Source organism: Diceros bicornis, chromosome 15 (assembly GCF_020826845.1).
Source record: "Diceros bicornis minor isolate mBicDic1 chromosome 15, mDicBic1.mat.cur, whole genome shotgun sequence".
Taxonomy (NCBI): domain Eukaryota; kingdom Metazoa; phylum Chordata; class Mammalia; order Perissodactyla; family Rhinocerotidae; genus Diceros; species Diceros bicornis.
In genome coordinates, this window is record NC_080754.1 from 59,240,334 (window position 1) to 59,256,598 (window position 16,265).

Consider the following 16,265-nt stretch of genomic DNA (forward strand, 5'->3'; position numbering starts at 1 on the left):
AATTCTGCAGCACAATTGCTAATAGCCACAGTGACTCCATGCTAGGGCTGGAATGCGACTTACCTGGAACTCCCGTCTTGTTGAGCATTTTGGTGGATGGTAATTGTTAAGCCTCAAAACAATGCTGGAATGCAAATACCTGTGACCTTTTTTTGCACAAATTGCCAATTTGCACCTCAGAAATGATTTACACATTTCTCCTTAACATTTGGGAGCATAGGCCCCTTTGATAATTTGACAACTTTCACTTCTCCTCAGAAAAAAAGGCAAAGACATAAAAATTTTCATACAATTTTAGGAAACCCCCCCAAAAGACCCCAGGTTAAGGACCTAGTACCAACTTCTGCTCCCACCAAAAATGTAAATGCCTCTTTGCTCACACCTTCATTTCTTTTCAAACTTTTTACTGATTTCATATGAAAAAAGTATACCGCTCTTTTCTTCATTGTATTTTTTTTATGTTATTGAGGTCACATTGGTTTAAAACATTGTGTAATTTCTGGTATACATTCTTATATATCAGTTTCGGTGTAGACTGCATCGTGCTCACCACCAATAGTCTAGTTTTTATCTATCACCATGCATATGTGCCCCTGTACCCCTTTCACCCTCCTCCTCCCTTCCCCTCTGATAACCACTAATCTGTTCTCTTTTTCCGTTTGTGTGTTTATCATCCACATATGAGTGAGATCACACAGTGTTTGTTTTTCTCTGTCTGACTTATTTTGCGAACATAATACCCTGAAGGTCCATCCATGTTGGGACGATTTTGTCTTTTTTTTCTTAATTTGTATGTTTTGACTGCTAATGAAATGTGAACACTTTTTCTAAAAAATTAATTGGTCCTTTTTTTTTGTTCATTGCTTATTCAAGTGTTTTATATGATTCAGATTTTAAATACTAAATAAAAATTTTTAACTCAACACTGTAAAAGCAGATAATCTATTGGAAACATCCAATCCCTAGACATTATCTGGATAAAAGCATAGACCTCTCCGAGAGCATCCGATTCCAATAGTGCGTTTCTCACATTGGCCACTAGAGGACAATATTAGCTCATCTATTACATTCTCTCATTTCTGCAGCGCTCAGACTGCTCAATTTATGTTCCATAGAAAGTATTTAACTGAAAAATACTTATAAAGAGTAAAGATTATAAATGCTTCATTATGTATGTAACACATTATTATATAAAAATAACATTATTTAAAATTTTGTATTTAATTTGTTTCAACATAAGTACATGTACAAATGGAATTTCAATAAATTACTAGCATAATCAGTGCTTCCAATGAAAACTATGCCTTTATTGGCATTCAGTATTATATAGGTTTACTGAAATTATCACTACTTATAGAATGGTGTTCACAATACAATTTGGAATTAAAACTTAATAAACCATTAGCATAAAATGAAGAAAAGCAATTGATTCCTGAAAAGTTTCTTGAAAGGCTGCTAGATTAATTCTTGATTCCAAATATTTTATCCCATTGTCTGATCATGTACTACAAGATAAAGCCTGAATTTTTTTCATTTTGTAAATATTTACTGATCCCCTGCACTTGCAGGATGTTCTTTTGGGGCCTGCAAATACAGTGACGAGAAAACAGAAATCCCTGACCTCAAGAATTTACATGCCAGAGGGGTGGGGCAGGGAAGATATACAGACACGTACATCTTATATACGCATTAGAAGGTTACAGGTGCTGAGAAGAAAATAAAGCTGGGAAACGGGGCTGCAATTTTAAACAGAGTGGCCAGGGGCGGCTTCGCACACACGACTTGACATCTGAGCAGACAGCTTATGGAGCTCAGAGTCAGGTGGATCTGAAAAAACATCACTCCAGTCTAAGAGGGAACACCAAGCACAGGGTCTGGAGGGGGAGTGGAGCTGGCCAGTGACAAATAGTGAGGAAGCCACTGTGGCTGGAGAGAAGGAGCGGGAGAGGGGGAGGTGTCCCCAGGGTGGAGCCTTGACAACCAACATGAGGACTCGGACTTTTACTCCAAGATGGAGGAAAGTTGGGGTTTTAAGCACAGGCAGGATATGATCTGCATGTATTAAAAGTATCACTCCAACTACTATTTCAAGAATAGACTGTAGAGAGACAAGGGTAGAAACAGGAAGACTAATTAGGAAGCTACCACACTTATTTGAGAAACAATAGTGAAGTGGGACAGGGTGACAGCAGCAAAGACGTGGGGACAGATGACGCTTGAGGTGCCCATGAGCTCTTGTCTAGGTAGCTACACACAGGACACTGGCTTCTGAGGAAGAGGTGTAGGCTGGAAATATAAATGTGGGAGATATAAGTGTAGAGATGGAATGAGATTATAAAGGGAACAAGTGTAGAAAGAGAAGAAAAGGTCTGAAAATGAACACTGGGACATCTAATGTTTAGGAGTCAGAGCAATGAGGAGACACCAACAGACGTTGAGAAAGAGTGTCAAGCAGAGTAGGAGAAAAACCAAGAATGAGGTGTCGGAAGCCAACTGCCTCCAGGAGCAGAAAGTGATCCACCAGAAGCTGAGGGCAAGGACTCCCCCTTGATGTCAGCGCGGTGGATCGTGGGGGCCTTGACAAGAGCAGCGTCCTAGAGTGGTGGAGCTGGAAGCCTGATGAGAGAGGAGTAGAGAGATAAAGTGTGATGTAGAAGACAGCAAATATAGCAGTTATTTTAAGGAATTTTGGTAGAAAGGGGACCCAGAAATGAAGGCATGGCTGGAGAGTGATATGAGGCCAAGAGAGAGTTTTCAAATGATGGGAGAAGTGATAGCATGATTTTGTGCTATTAGCAGGAGAGAGACAAAACTGGAGGTTGTGATTAGAAGATGAGACTTTCCAAAGCAATGTCCAAAGGGCATGGGATCTAATGCAAAAGGTGAGGGTTAGCCACCTTTAGTACATGGCCAAGAATAGGGGCCCAGCTGTCCGGAGGTAGGAGCATTTTTGATTAAGAATATAAGGTCACTGTGACCCATGGTCCTTTATTCTGTATTTTATTGGGAAATGTGCCATACAGGAGCTGTTTATATGTGAAAGCTAATGCCGTATCTAACCAATAGAGTTAAACTGTACAGCAGCCTGATTACTTGGCTCTCCATCGTTCAAAAAGCAGTACATCCCGCAGCTGCCTGGGCCTAGGTTTCATGGGGGAGGAGCCCAATGGGTTGAGGAAGCCTGCTTCAGAAGACACTGCCTCTCATTAGTTTCCTCAGAAAAAACTGCCCACGAGAACAAACAGGGTTTTGCCCACATTATCTCCTGTCGCAGCAGAGAAGCCCCGCCAGCCGGTTCCTTTGTGCCCTCCGCTGATTTGATACAGAAAAAGGGCAGTGAAAAAATAATTGCCAGGGAGGGGCCAAAATAGAGTACCTCTAAAAACCAACAACAATGTTTAGATCTTTCAAGGTTGTGTTAGATTTCGAGCTCATCTGCTGTCCCCTCTGACTGGACAGTTTTGTCCCGGATCTCCACATGACTCACATTTTCACATCATCTGTCCTCGAATCAAATGTCCCCATCACAGAGACGTCTTCCCTGCGTGGAGACTTAACCGCACAGTCTCCACTCCTTTTTGAGTCCACCCACCAGTCACCCCCATTCCTTTCTTTTGCATTGTTTTTCTTTGATGCCCTCGACATTCCTGATATTCTGTGAGGTCTTTCCTCATTTCCTTATTTCCCTCCTCCATGAGGGCAGCAAACTTGTTGATTTGGTTGACTCTTCTCCTCAGCACCTAGAACACAACACACAGAGAAGTTGCTCAATAAATATGTGGTGAGTGAATGAAGGGATGTGAATCAATTAAGACAGAAGAGAAAGAATGGAATGCTGTTGGGGCTGGCAGGAAGCATGTAATAATTGAGGCATCCTTACGCAAAAAAAAATGTTGTTGTTTATCTGAAATTCAAATTTAACTGGGCATCCTCTATTTCATTGGGCAGTTCTACCTCTAGATGTTTTAATTGTTGGCAAAACACACCAAACCATGATACATCCAACATAGGTGCTTAATCAGTGTAATCAGGAGGCAGCAAGAGACAGTGGGAAAGAGATACAGTGGAATCAGGGGCAGTTAGGCAGCCCTGGAATCACGTGGCTGTTAAATGTTGGTTTTAGGAAACTTACTTTGTATGTTATAAAGAAATAGGATTCAATTACTTGTTCAATAAATAATATGTGCCAAGCACCAGGCTAGCACATAAAATTATTCCACAATGGGACAAACTCTCCCACATCTCACTTTTTCCTTTTACTTTATTGACAACATCTTGCAAACTACCTTCTCAAAAATTTTATCCAGTCATTCTTGCCCAGAATCATGAAAGAAGTCACTTCTTGCTTTTTTACTGAAGGACAAATGATTCTATGGGCAGGAATTACTTATATACGAAATGAGTCTTTCAGTCTGACTGCACCTGAAGGATTTTTCTCCACCCTCTTCATAAGCCCCCTCACCCTAACGTAAGACCACAGGCTCATGAACTGTTTTGTTTCTATGTATCTGTTATCTTCATTAGTAACATACGTTGTTATTAAAAATACATAGATTCCCACTGCCATCAGTTTCCCTGGCAAACATTACTGATTTTCTCTACCTTGTGTTTTCAAAGAGGCATTTTTCAACATGGCTGCCTTTTCTTTCTTGTCTAGGTTTTTCTGTGTCTGTTCAGTTAGCACCATTTAGTTAACACTGGGTTACTGCGAGCTCCACAAACCACCTACCCCACACTGTGTTTCTCTCTTGGGGGAAACGAAAGGGTGTGACATTTGAGGAGCATAAATTCATTAATCTCCCACAAGATTAACACAATTTGAAGTCTCTCGGTGGAGTTCTGTACTTTTGTTCTCATACTTTACAGTGAGGATGATAGATTAGTAAAATTCACTTAAAAGGAGGGAGAAATGGCAGTTCCCTAAAACCTAGGAATGTTGCTCTCCAGTGTAGCATTGAAGAACAAATTGAAATGAACAAACCAAAATTGCTCAGTCAGACTCTGATTATCCTATTGCTTTGACTCTTGGGACGAAATGTACTCTCCTCCCGGGGAATGACTTTGTGCTTTCTCCAGTAGTGGCTGCAGTTATTTGAGTGTTAGAAAGTTCATCTGAGAGGTCCTTATTCTGGGGTCATCAAGCCCAACCTGTCCATCTGGCAGTTCTGACATGGGACAAAGTGTCCATTGAACACAAAAGAAGAGAGGAAGAGTCAGCTTGGAAGTGAAAAGAGGAAGAGAGACAGCAAGAACATTTCAGAAGAACAAGGAGCCAGCACAGCCCTCTCCAGCTCTTCTTCTCAAGGCTCTATGTAGGAAGCACCAAGCCACAGCACTAGCCCTCTCACCACAGGGAGGCGCACGCCCCAAGGTCACAGAGCAGACTTTCTTACAAAAAGCACAAACATTGCAACAGTACAATTATCAGGGTCTTGTCTACCACTCTAAATTTACTGGATAGTTTTACAACTTAGAAATTCTTGAAGCTCTAAAAAAAGTTATGTAAATTACATTCATAGGTCCTGGGGTGTGTGAGCCAGACCTGTATGGCAGCCTTGCAAATTTTATCATCCTGCACACAGTTGTGCACAGAAACCCCTTGGCTTATTTATGTTCTATAATTCTTGATATTCCTTCTGGGTCCCTACACTACCAATAGAGGAAAACACAAATATAATCCAGTTGGTAAACTCCATTAAATACATAGCATCTTTGGGTAACTCAGGCTTTTCGAGGAGAAGGCTGAGCATTTTAAACTTCCTCCACTGCCCTGGCTGTTGTCCAAGATAGCAACTCAATGAATGATGCTGGGGCCCTGGATACATACACACCATTGCCTACCTTCCCTCTCCTATTCCTGGTCACTGGAACCACCTCCTGGCATCTACTGTTCAAGTCTGGGCCTGAGGAACAGTCAGGTCTTTCTCAGCTGGGTCTGATGAGGTCTGACCTTCAACTTCCATTCTTTCTCCAGCCCAGGTGGGCCACCTACCCTTGCTTAAAGAGTCACTGTGCCCCAATGATGTTAATATCCGTCCCATTAAGTTCACCCAGTAGTACCTTTAGCTATCCAGATAGTTTGCCATAGCATTCATGGAAACTTCTAGAAAGGGGAGAATCTAGGGAATCAGGCCCTCACTCCACCTGCCTCACCCTGCAGTTGCCCATATTGTTACGGGAAGAATCACTCTCTGAGATTTCCTCCTTTCAAGAAAGAAATAGGGCAAAAGCCTCTCTTCCACCTCTGCCCGCGCTCTACCTAAACGGCTCCATGCTCAGCACTTTGGCCTAGACAGGGTCACTCAGACACCTCGTCTCACCATGTGCTCCTCTGCCTCTGGTACGTCCTTCCTTCCAGGAGGATGGGCTCCCCTCTTTCTCTTCTGTTCTGACCGAGACGTACCTGGCAGGATACGGGTGATGCACTCAGTCCAAAAGGTGCCCAGACGAGACCCACTCTCCCCTTCCCTGAAGGATTTGACTTCATGGTTCAAGCTTGAAGGTGAAAGAATAGAAGGAAAAAAAGATGATTGTAGGACAAAACAAAAACACATCTCTTCAGTGCTTTCCAAAGTGTGATTCCTTTACATCTGTTTTCTCAGAAGCAGAATTTTTTAATTTGTTTCAAGTTTCTTCACCAGCTTTTAGCTTCCTAAAGTGCCACTGCACCTTCAGCATTCCAAAGAGGCCTTTTCATTATCTCATTAAAAAACGAAACAAAACAAACCCACCTAACCAGTTCTCCAAGCTTTGATGTCAAGTCAACAGCAGTCAGCAGTTAAGGGGATGGAGGCTGCAGAAAAGCTATGTGTGAGGACGTAAACACAGTGCTCAGTTCAGAGAGAAAATGACTCACACAATTTGGGGCAAATAAAGAATGATTAGAAAATCCAAGGCCAGAATATTAATGAGGTAGACTTGTTTAAATGGTGGTGAACACACATCTGTAATTACTTTAATGATCTTCCCCACCACATAGTAAGGACACACCTGCCAGTTTCAAAAGGTGAGCGTTGCCTTAAGAAACATATCACATAAAACCAGTTTTATCCAGCTTCTTTTAAAAATTGATCTTCCAATGTGATTGCCTAATTGAATAAAGCTTTAGTAGGACTCAATTTCATTTGGATTTCTTTAGGAATTCAGTCCAAATAGTGAGTAATTTTTGGCACAAATAGTCATTTGAAAGGTCACGGAATATGAGCAAGAAGACTAACTTTCTCATTACTTGTCATTTTCAGATAGTATATGTCCTTTTGAATATTGATTACAAAACTGGCAAAGAGTTAGCCAGTGATGATTAAACAGCTAGTAACTATGGGGGATCAGAATTGGCCCCCACCCTCACTAACTAACCAAAGGAGTTTGGGATGGGAGGTCTGCCCCCAGAACAGGCCGTGATCACCATAGACATCTCCAGTGTCTGGGTGGGTCCGTGCTAAGCCCATTCTTAGTTCTGGTTGCCCTTTATGAGAGACATTTACATTTGTAAAGAAAATCTCTATCTGTAAAGGTATCTTCTTCCCTGTACCAGGAAGAAGGGGGGAATGGCCTTACCTAGAAACTTATCAGAACAGAAGATGAGGACTTAAATCTGCATGATAAACTTACCCATTGTTAACTGTGCTGTTTGGTAATATGCTATCTGACTCCCACTAGGTTCCTATAGATAACATCCTCCTGGAGTCGGGTCACCATGGTAATGGATGTTTGAGCTATTTTTTCAGAAACCAAACCCCTTGTCCACTTCAGGCAGGATTGAGACCACCAACCCATCATCTGGGCCCTTTTGACAGCAAGAGGCTGAACTCCACCCTCAGGGCATGCTAATGCCGCCATTCTGTGAACATGTGTCCTACAGAGGCATGAAGTCTGGCTACGCTTGCGCAGATCATCAATTACCTCATCTCTCCTCACCTCCAATCATTTCAGACCACCTTGCCCCCTTCTCCATAAATACTCGAGTCCCTATTTTCGGGGAGGTGGATTTGAGAATTATTCTCCCGTTTTCCTCACTTGGCTGCCTTGTGATTAAACCCTCTCTCTCTGCAATCGCATCGTCTCGGTGATTGGCTTTCTGGGCGATGGGCAAAAATGGACCTGGTGTGATAACAATTAGATCTCAAGGGAAAGTTGGAAATCATTTCTAGAGCCTTATTATTAAAGTCTCAAATAGATGTCAGGTGAGGAAATTTGCCTAGTGACTATTATAGGCATTATTTTAAAAAGTCATTCTTAAGCAAGATAAATTTTATTCAATTAAATTGATAAAATACCCATTACATATTGTTTTTAGCAGGTTCTCTTCAATGTTTACGTAATGGTTTCACTGTTTTCAATGTATGACTTAGATCCACAATCAAAAAGAGTAAGACTCTGCTTTGGGACCACCATAGTTTTAAAGAAAAAAAAGAGCACGCCATGGAGAAGTGAGGAGACATGTTGAAAAATATAGCTATGAGTGAAAAATATAGCTATGAGGCAATTCTTAGGAAAACAGGCATAAATAGAAGTGCTAAACTAAGAACGTCAGGTCTACTTAAGCTCCTTATTTAAACTTCCCTGAAATTTAATGTAATTGTTAACCAAGATGTAAAATGTCACTGAGAAAACCACAGCTTTTTAGGAACTAGAGCCTCATCAGTCCTTTTTTTTTTAATTTCAAAATTCACTTTTTTTTTTTTTACTTTTTTTGTGTGTGTGTGAGGAAGATCAGCCCTGAGCTAACATCCGTGCTAATCCTCCTCTTTTTGCTGAGGAAGACCAGCTCTGAGCTAACATTTATTGCCAATCCTCCTTCTTTTTCTCCCCAAAGCCCCAGTAGATAGTTGTATGTCACAGTTACACATCCTTCTAGTTGCTGTATGTGGGACGCGGCCTCAGCATGGCCAGAGAAGCAGTGCGTCGGTGCGCACCCGGGATCCGAACCCGGGCCGCCAAGAGCGGAGCGCGCGCGCTCAACCGCTAAGCCACAGGGCCAGCCCAAAAATTCACTTTTAAATAAGAAAACACGAGCATTTCTCTATAAACTCCTGCAGCTCCCTGTTGGTACATGTATTAATATACTTACCATAAACAAACTTCTGTATGTGCTTATCTACCTCGCCACACAACACACACACACACCCACACACACACACGCGCACACACACATCAGATTATAAACTAGGGCAAAGATTGTATCTTAATCTTTTTTAATCTTCTACAATGTTTATTCCTGGTCTTGTAAACAGTAGGTGCTTAGTAAATGTTTATCAAGTTGAACCAAAGTTTGCTTTAATGGTTTAAAATTTTAGCTCATATTTTCTGTAGAGCTAATAGATGGTGAACCTGACACAGTCAAAAGCTTAAAAAGAGAGAGAATTTCTAAATAAGATATCTAAAAGACTCCGTAATTTTATGGTACACTGGCATGGTATGCAGACTACATTTTATTTTTTTAATCAGTTCTATTATTATACCTAGGTTCAGCATAAATTTTGCTGATAAGTCAATGTGGTAAATTTCCAGGGTTTTAGATTGCCTATTCAACACGTAAAGCTGTGTTGACAAAAGGTATATCAAGGAAACTGATTGCACTGGCTTCTGATTAAATTAGTACTGGATGAGCTTTATTGCTTTCCTTTTTAATATCTCAATACTGAAGGCTCAGTGCAGGAAGGCTGAATTGAATTGTGTTATATCAGGATTCAGAAAGTATGGCTGTCCTTCCAGATTCTATCCACTTTTCCCTATAGGACAATTTCCTTTAATTAAAGAGATAAGTGTCTGCTTTTTTTTTTTTTTGGTATCAAAAGTGGCTCAAAATTAAAGACCTAAAAAAGCAATGCACGCACGTGGGATAAAGACAAATGAATACAGCTATGATAAAGCAGAGCAACTAGAAGAGAAAGAAGGAAGGAAGGAAGGAAGGAAGGAAGGAAGGAAGGAAGGAAGGAAGGAAGGAAGGAAGGAAGGAAGGAAGGAAAGAAGGAAGGAGGGAAGGAGGGAGGGAGGGAGGGAGGGAGGGAGGGAGGGAAAAGGGAGCAAAGTAGTGAAAGACACTTCAATAAAGATGAAAAACAAAAATAGATGGAGAAATGATTTTTTTTGTGAATTTAAAGACACTACCTAGGCAGGGCCAGGACTATGTCTTGATAAATAAATGAAAAGCAGTAGGATATATTAGAGTATATGAGGAAGCCATTTGGTTTAAAATTAATTCTGCCTGACCTTGTGTTTCCAAAAGGGCCTGACATGGCCTGTTAAGACAAATAAAAGTTTAATAACATGTATACCTCCTGTATACATAGAAGAGACCCAGGAAAACTGAGTAATTCACCAAAATGGCTGAAGCCACCACCTTAAATACCATGTTCAGCTAAAGATAAAGGAGGATACTGGGAGTGGGGAGTCAGTTATGAGGGGTTACCAGGAAAAGCACAGTAAACAACAGTAAGATTGTTATGCAGATTTAAGTCGTTGCCTTCTTCATTGATAAGAGTTCTAGAGATAATGTCATTCCCCCCTTCCTGGTACAGTGAGGGAGACATCATTATAAATGGAGATTTCCCTTACAAACGTAAATGTCTTTTACAAAATGTCTTCTACTTGGTTTTCAGAGCTTCACCCATGTCTGCAGTTTCTTAAAAATAATCAGCCTAAAATAATCCTTATGCCAAAGAGCTGCTGGAAGATATTCCACAATAGCATATTAATTATTTTGAATTAAAGTTACTTGAGAAGCAGGCAGTGCAAAAAAAAGGGGGCATTTTGACCCTCTTCTCTCTGTTCCCTCTGAAAGCAGGAAATAAATCTCCCATGTGAAGAGTGTTCTCCCTGTGCCTGGAGGCTGAGAGAGACATCCTTATCACCAGAGCTAGGGAATTCAAGGCTGAGAAGCCTTTACAAACAAACCCTGTTACTTTTTACTAATTTACTACCTCAAGCCTAAACTCTGTTTAAATTCCTCTCTTATTACATAACTCAAACCTAAGTTTATTTGTCCTGTCATTCCTCACAAATTTATTGTTTCTTTGTGTAAAAGATATATACTGCCTGCTTTGTTCACTCACCAAGCATCCTTTCTCTATGACCTCCAATACGTACATATTAAATTGGGTTTTTCTCCTGTTAATCTGGTCTTGTATCAATTTTATTATTAGTCCAGCCATAAGAACACAAGAAGGGTAGAGGGGGGAATTCCTCCTCCCTGACAGAGATATATTTTGGGGTGAAAAATTCTGCTCCCCTACAGTCCCATCTTTGAAACTTCAAACAAAAAGTTTCACAGTCCAGAAGCTGAGTTGCTAGATTGCTTCATCTCATTGAACCAGTCACTCAGTCTTGAGAATAAGTCAGTTCGGTTAAACAGTTGTGTCTCATTTCAGGAGGTGGTTCCCAAAGTTAGGCCTATATTGTGTGAGAAATTGGGTATTTAATAAGAGGTATTTCTATGGAAAAAACAAAACAAAACAAAACAAAGGTTAATCATTGGAGCAGACTAAAAGCCAGTTTCTGAGCCCAGGAGGCAGCCAATCAAGATTTCTAGATCCAGCCAAGACCATTTTCAGATGGAGTGAGAGCTGGTGGTAGCAATCGAGCAGATTTTCCTAGTTTGCAGTTTGAATGTCTCTGGTGATCTTGCTGAGTGTGGCCCACACAGAAACGGACACAAAGATTATCTAAATGTGAGCTATTGTGGTTATTTTTCTGAAGTCTCTATCAGGTGATCTATCTCCAGTTTGCAAGGCTTCAGGGAAAAGGGCAGCTTTTGTTCTTAGTGCTTCCAAATAAGAAGGATGGGAGAAAATTGGAAACATTAATTTGGAGATTTGTGGCTAAATATTAGAGGAAACTAGAAGAATTCAGGATCCAGTTGAAAACCTCAAAGACAATGAACAGCACTAGAATCTAACATCCATAAGTGTATTACTGAAACATAATTTTCCTCTTTAAGATCACCCTCATTTTTACCAAAGATAACCAATTTAGGATTAATTTATTTGCAAAATGAGTCTAGTTTTAATAAAGTTGGACCAATTATTTACATAAGTACAGCAAGAATAGCAATTGATCATATAAGCTCTTATAAATCTGCTTTGCTGGAACTTTTTATAAGGAATCTCAGATTGAACTTTCAAAGGCCTCTTGAGGCCAGGAAAGCTAAGCCAAGGACTTGCCATCAGACTTTGCCTGCAATACCTATAGATTTGGGTGAATTCCTCTCTTCTCAAGGTCCCCAAATTACCTATAAGTTCTTGCACTTGCCAGGAAGTAATCTTTTTTCTCACCTGGTAAGGTTGCCGGGAACCTGTAAGCAAGGTACCAGGCTGTTTTTCCAAGGGGCTTTTATTGGCCCCATAAAATCAATCTTAGTTCCTTAAAGCTGTCTGGTCACATCTGAGTTTATGCATGCCTCCCTTAAATATGACATTCCAGTCAAAGTCTTGGTATATAACCAGTGTTTCCAGTTGCATCCTGTTATAAGGAGAACAAAATCTTATTGAACTTATGTTAATAAATATATTGCCATGAAAATAAGAATACTCACTAAGAGTTTCTGAATTTTGGAGGAATCAGGTAGAGAGAAAAATATAAATGTTTCAATTCTCTCATAAATGTAAAATTTGCCAAATTGCTCTTAAGTCATAGCTTAAGAGAAAAAAAGAAAAAAAGTTTTCTTAAATCTGGAAAAATGAAACATTAAAAAAATAAGTAATGTTGCAAATTTAAAAAGTCATAAGAATTATAATCATCCTCATCAGTTCATTCAGTCCTGTGTAAGTAATTCTTGATTTTGATCTTTAGCAGTTTTACAAAGCCATCAGTTCCTCTGTTAGAATTCTGAAAATTCTTTTTTTTTTTTATTTGTGAGGAAGAGCAGCTCTGAGCTAACATCCATGCCAATCCTCCTCTTTTTGCTGAGGAAGATTGACCCTGAGCTAACATCCATGCCCATCTTCCTCTACTTTATATGGGACACCGCCACAGCATGGCCTGACAAGCGGTGCATCAGTGCGTGCTCGGGATCTGAACCTGGGCCACCAGCAGCAGAGTGCGTGCAGTTAACCACTACGCCACAGGGCCAGCCCCCTAGAATTCTGCAAATTCTTATCCAGTTCAATGGTATGTTCTGAAATTTTATTAGAAACCTGTATTCTACGGTAAGTGTCAGAGTCCTTTCTATGAATCTCTCTGAAGATGAAATATGTTTGCAAAAACATCAAAGTAAAATAATAACTCCCTATAAATGACAGAGACTTAATAATGGCCATACTTAAAGGTCAGATGAGGGTTCATTATAATGCAATAAGAAAATTTAGTTATCTCTGTGACACACAACAGTTAAGATAACTAGAGTTATGACCAAAACATTATGTCAGGACATATAAGAATTTTTAGAAATTTTGTACAATTTCTAGAACATTTATATTAATAACTTTCACCCATGCAATAAAACCTTAGAAAGTTTATCATTACTTATTTGACAATACTTCCCAAGTAATTTTAACATATCAAATAAGCTTAATTAATTTAATATATCCTTTTTATAGGAGAAAAAATCCTTTGAAATGTTCCAGAGCCCCTCCAGAAAACTTCAAAGTTAGTTTTATGGTCAAAAGATTTCATTTTTGGACTTTGATTTTTGGAGGTTCATCAAAAAATTTTTTAAAAAAAGATTTTAAAACACTTATCTAAGTAGGATCACAGATCATTATGAAACTTAATACTTAATTATCTATTTAACCAAAGTGATAATAAAATATTTCAAAGGCAAATACAGAAATTATTTTCATAAAACACAGAATCTTTGTTTTCTAGGTAGATTTACTTCAAAAGAAAACCTCTTACAGTCTCTTATCAGGAGCAAACCAATAGTCCAAGAAAACTCCATCCTTTTAACAGATAAAAAAAATTAAGGTTTACTTTTCTATAAGTACACTATTGATATTAAAGCCTATTTCCAAACCCCTTATATCAACAATCCAATTTTTAACCAACTTGACTATGCAAGGTAAAATTCTCTCTTTCTCCTTTCTATTTAATTTTTTCTTCATAACAAAAGTTCTAGTTTAGACAAAATTACTTCTCATTTCCCATTTTAAAAAATTGCATCTCCATACCTCATATCTTTTCTTAACCAAAAACATATTCTACTTTTCTTGCATATAGAATTGTTTCCCTTATTATTTCTAGTAGTTTTAATAATACATATTAGAATTTTTACCCCTTAGAAATCTTAATTTCAAGTGAAAACTAGAAGTAAGCAATTGTGAACCATCTTTAACATTCTATAGCTTGGCAACTTTTATAAATATCTTTTATTATCTTTAGACACATGCTTTTCAGTGCAGCAGAAAACATGTTTACTAACAGACCCAAATATCTTTAGTTTCTTGGTAATAAAAAGCCAAAAGTAGGTAGCCCTATGTTCAGTAATTAATGTTTCATTAATTTATCTTATTTGAAAATGATCTAGATATTCAATAAATTTCCATCATTTAACTTAACTTGCAAAACTCTAAGGTTTCAAGTTACCAAAAAGATTTTGGAAACTATTTTTAAGTACACAAAATATAATTGTTACTAAAAAGTTTATCTATAAACTCTTATTTCATTTACATCTATTTAATTCATTTGCTACCAACAATTATGCTTAGATTACCCACAAAAACTTTATAAGACATTAGACGAAATCGGCCATTGTTGTAAGTTATTTTTTCTGCTCACAAATTTTGCAACAGAAAATATGAATTTGATTAGTAAACCCAGGTGGAATAAAAGCTGTTTATCTGCATTATATTCAGTGTTGATAACTCTAAAAACATGTTTGTATTAATTAAATAAACAACCTTAAACTAGCTTGTATTTACTAAGTGTTAATACTAGATCACATGAACTTGAAAAACATTTGGGTTAGTTTCTGTCATATTTCCAAGAACACTAAAATCCCTAATCCTTAGAAGCGCTTGACATTTAACCCAATTAAATAGAGCTCTTTTACAAATTAACATTGGCAATACCATTCAGAGGTAGAAAAATATCTCACATTTACTGCATATATATATATATATATATATATACACAGACACACACAAACACACAGACAGATGCAAACAGAGATCATATAGCTTTTGTCTTAAAAAATTTTAGTAATGAGATGAGCACAATAGTACAAAATTCACTAGTTTATAAAAGAACAGTTGAATCCAAATTTTGTTTTGGCAGTTGGAAAAAATTAAGTTTTATCCATTCAGATGGCTAAAGTTTTTTATTAATATTTATGGAGAAGACACTTAAGATTTTTTGTTTGCCCAATTTCCAAATATCTCCCCTCTTTTTTTTTTCTGATAAGAAACTTCTCCCTAAAATTTGAATTTCGAAGAATAGCTCCTAGTCCTAGAGAAGATGGGGGTAGAAAATTTACATCCCAAATGCACAGAGAAAATTCCTCCAAGAAGGGCTATGGCTTTCTAAGGCCAGAATTTTTCCCATATAAGCTTTTTGAGATAAATAGGGGAAGTTTGAAGATTTTTTAATTGTTTCTGAAGCCATACCTCTGGTCCTGTAAAGACTCAACTTATAAGACAAGGACAGTTATTTCTAATTCCTCAAAGAATTGAGTCGCAGTCTGAATATCAAAGGGCTGACCCACCCACCCAACTAAATTATCTTCAATTTGCCTCTTTTTATCAGGGAGAAGACTTCCATTCCAACTAAGATGGAAATCAAAAGATTTCTATGTTCTAGAACTTCAGAGTTCAATGTAGCACATCTTCAAAAAGTCTGCACAAAGCATTCAACAATGGCCCTCTTTCCAGTGCACAATTCAACCCCAGGCCAATTCACTCCAGGGGGAAAAGCTTCCACTATCATTCCTGTCAGCCCCCAAATATCAACCTCTAGCTTCTATCTCACACCGTGTGCGCTCAGGCAACCCCATCGGCCCCCCTTTAGCATGTTTAATTAACATCACCTGAAGTGTGGATTCACACGCCCTATTTTACAATACCAGGCAGGGAAAACATTCCCCAGTGAGACACAATGTTCATCTCCACAATACAATCAGGCAAAAGAGACGCAACCACGTTACATAAAGTTTGTCCAAATACAGCAAGTCTCCTACAAGCTTTCACCTTAATTCCATCAACTTTTATACCTCTAACCATAGCCTCCACCAGGACCCCATCAACAAGTCTCAGTCTTATAATGTTGGGTGGGGGAAGCATTCCCAGCCAGACATAACATCCATTCCCATAAAACACTCAGGCAAAGCTGACATA

General features: G+C 38.8%; 1 long non-coding RNA gene across 5 annotated transcripts in view; it reads right to left on the reverse strand.

Moving 5' to 3' along the window:
- Positions 1-640: 640 nt before the first annotated feature.
- The window catches only part of LOC131415003 (uncharacterized), a 46,371-nt gene continuing 30,746 nt past the window's right edge, over positions 641-16,265 (reverse strand). For all 5 annotated transcript variants that reach the window (XR_009222292.1, XR_009222289.1, XR_009222290.1 and 2 more), the window contains 3 exons: positions 12,273-12,459; positions 6,404-6,495; positions 641-3,740 (listed from right to left, as the gene is read on the reverse strand). This is a non-coding gene — a long non-coding RNA (uncharacterized LOC131415003). The remainder of the gene's footprint in view (positions 3,741-6,403; positions 6,496-12,272; positions 12,460-16,265) is intronic.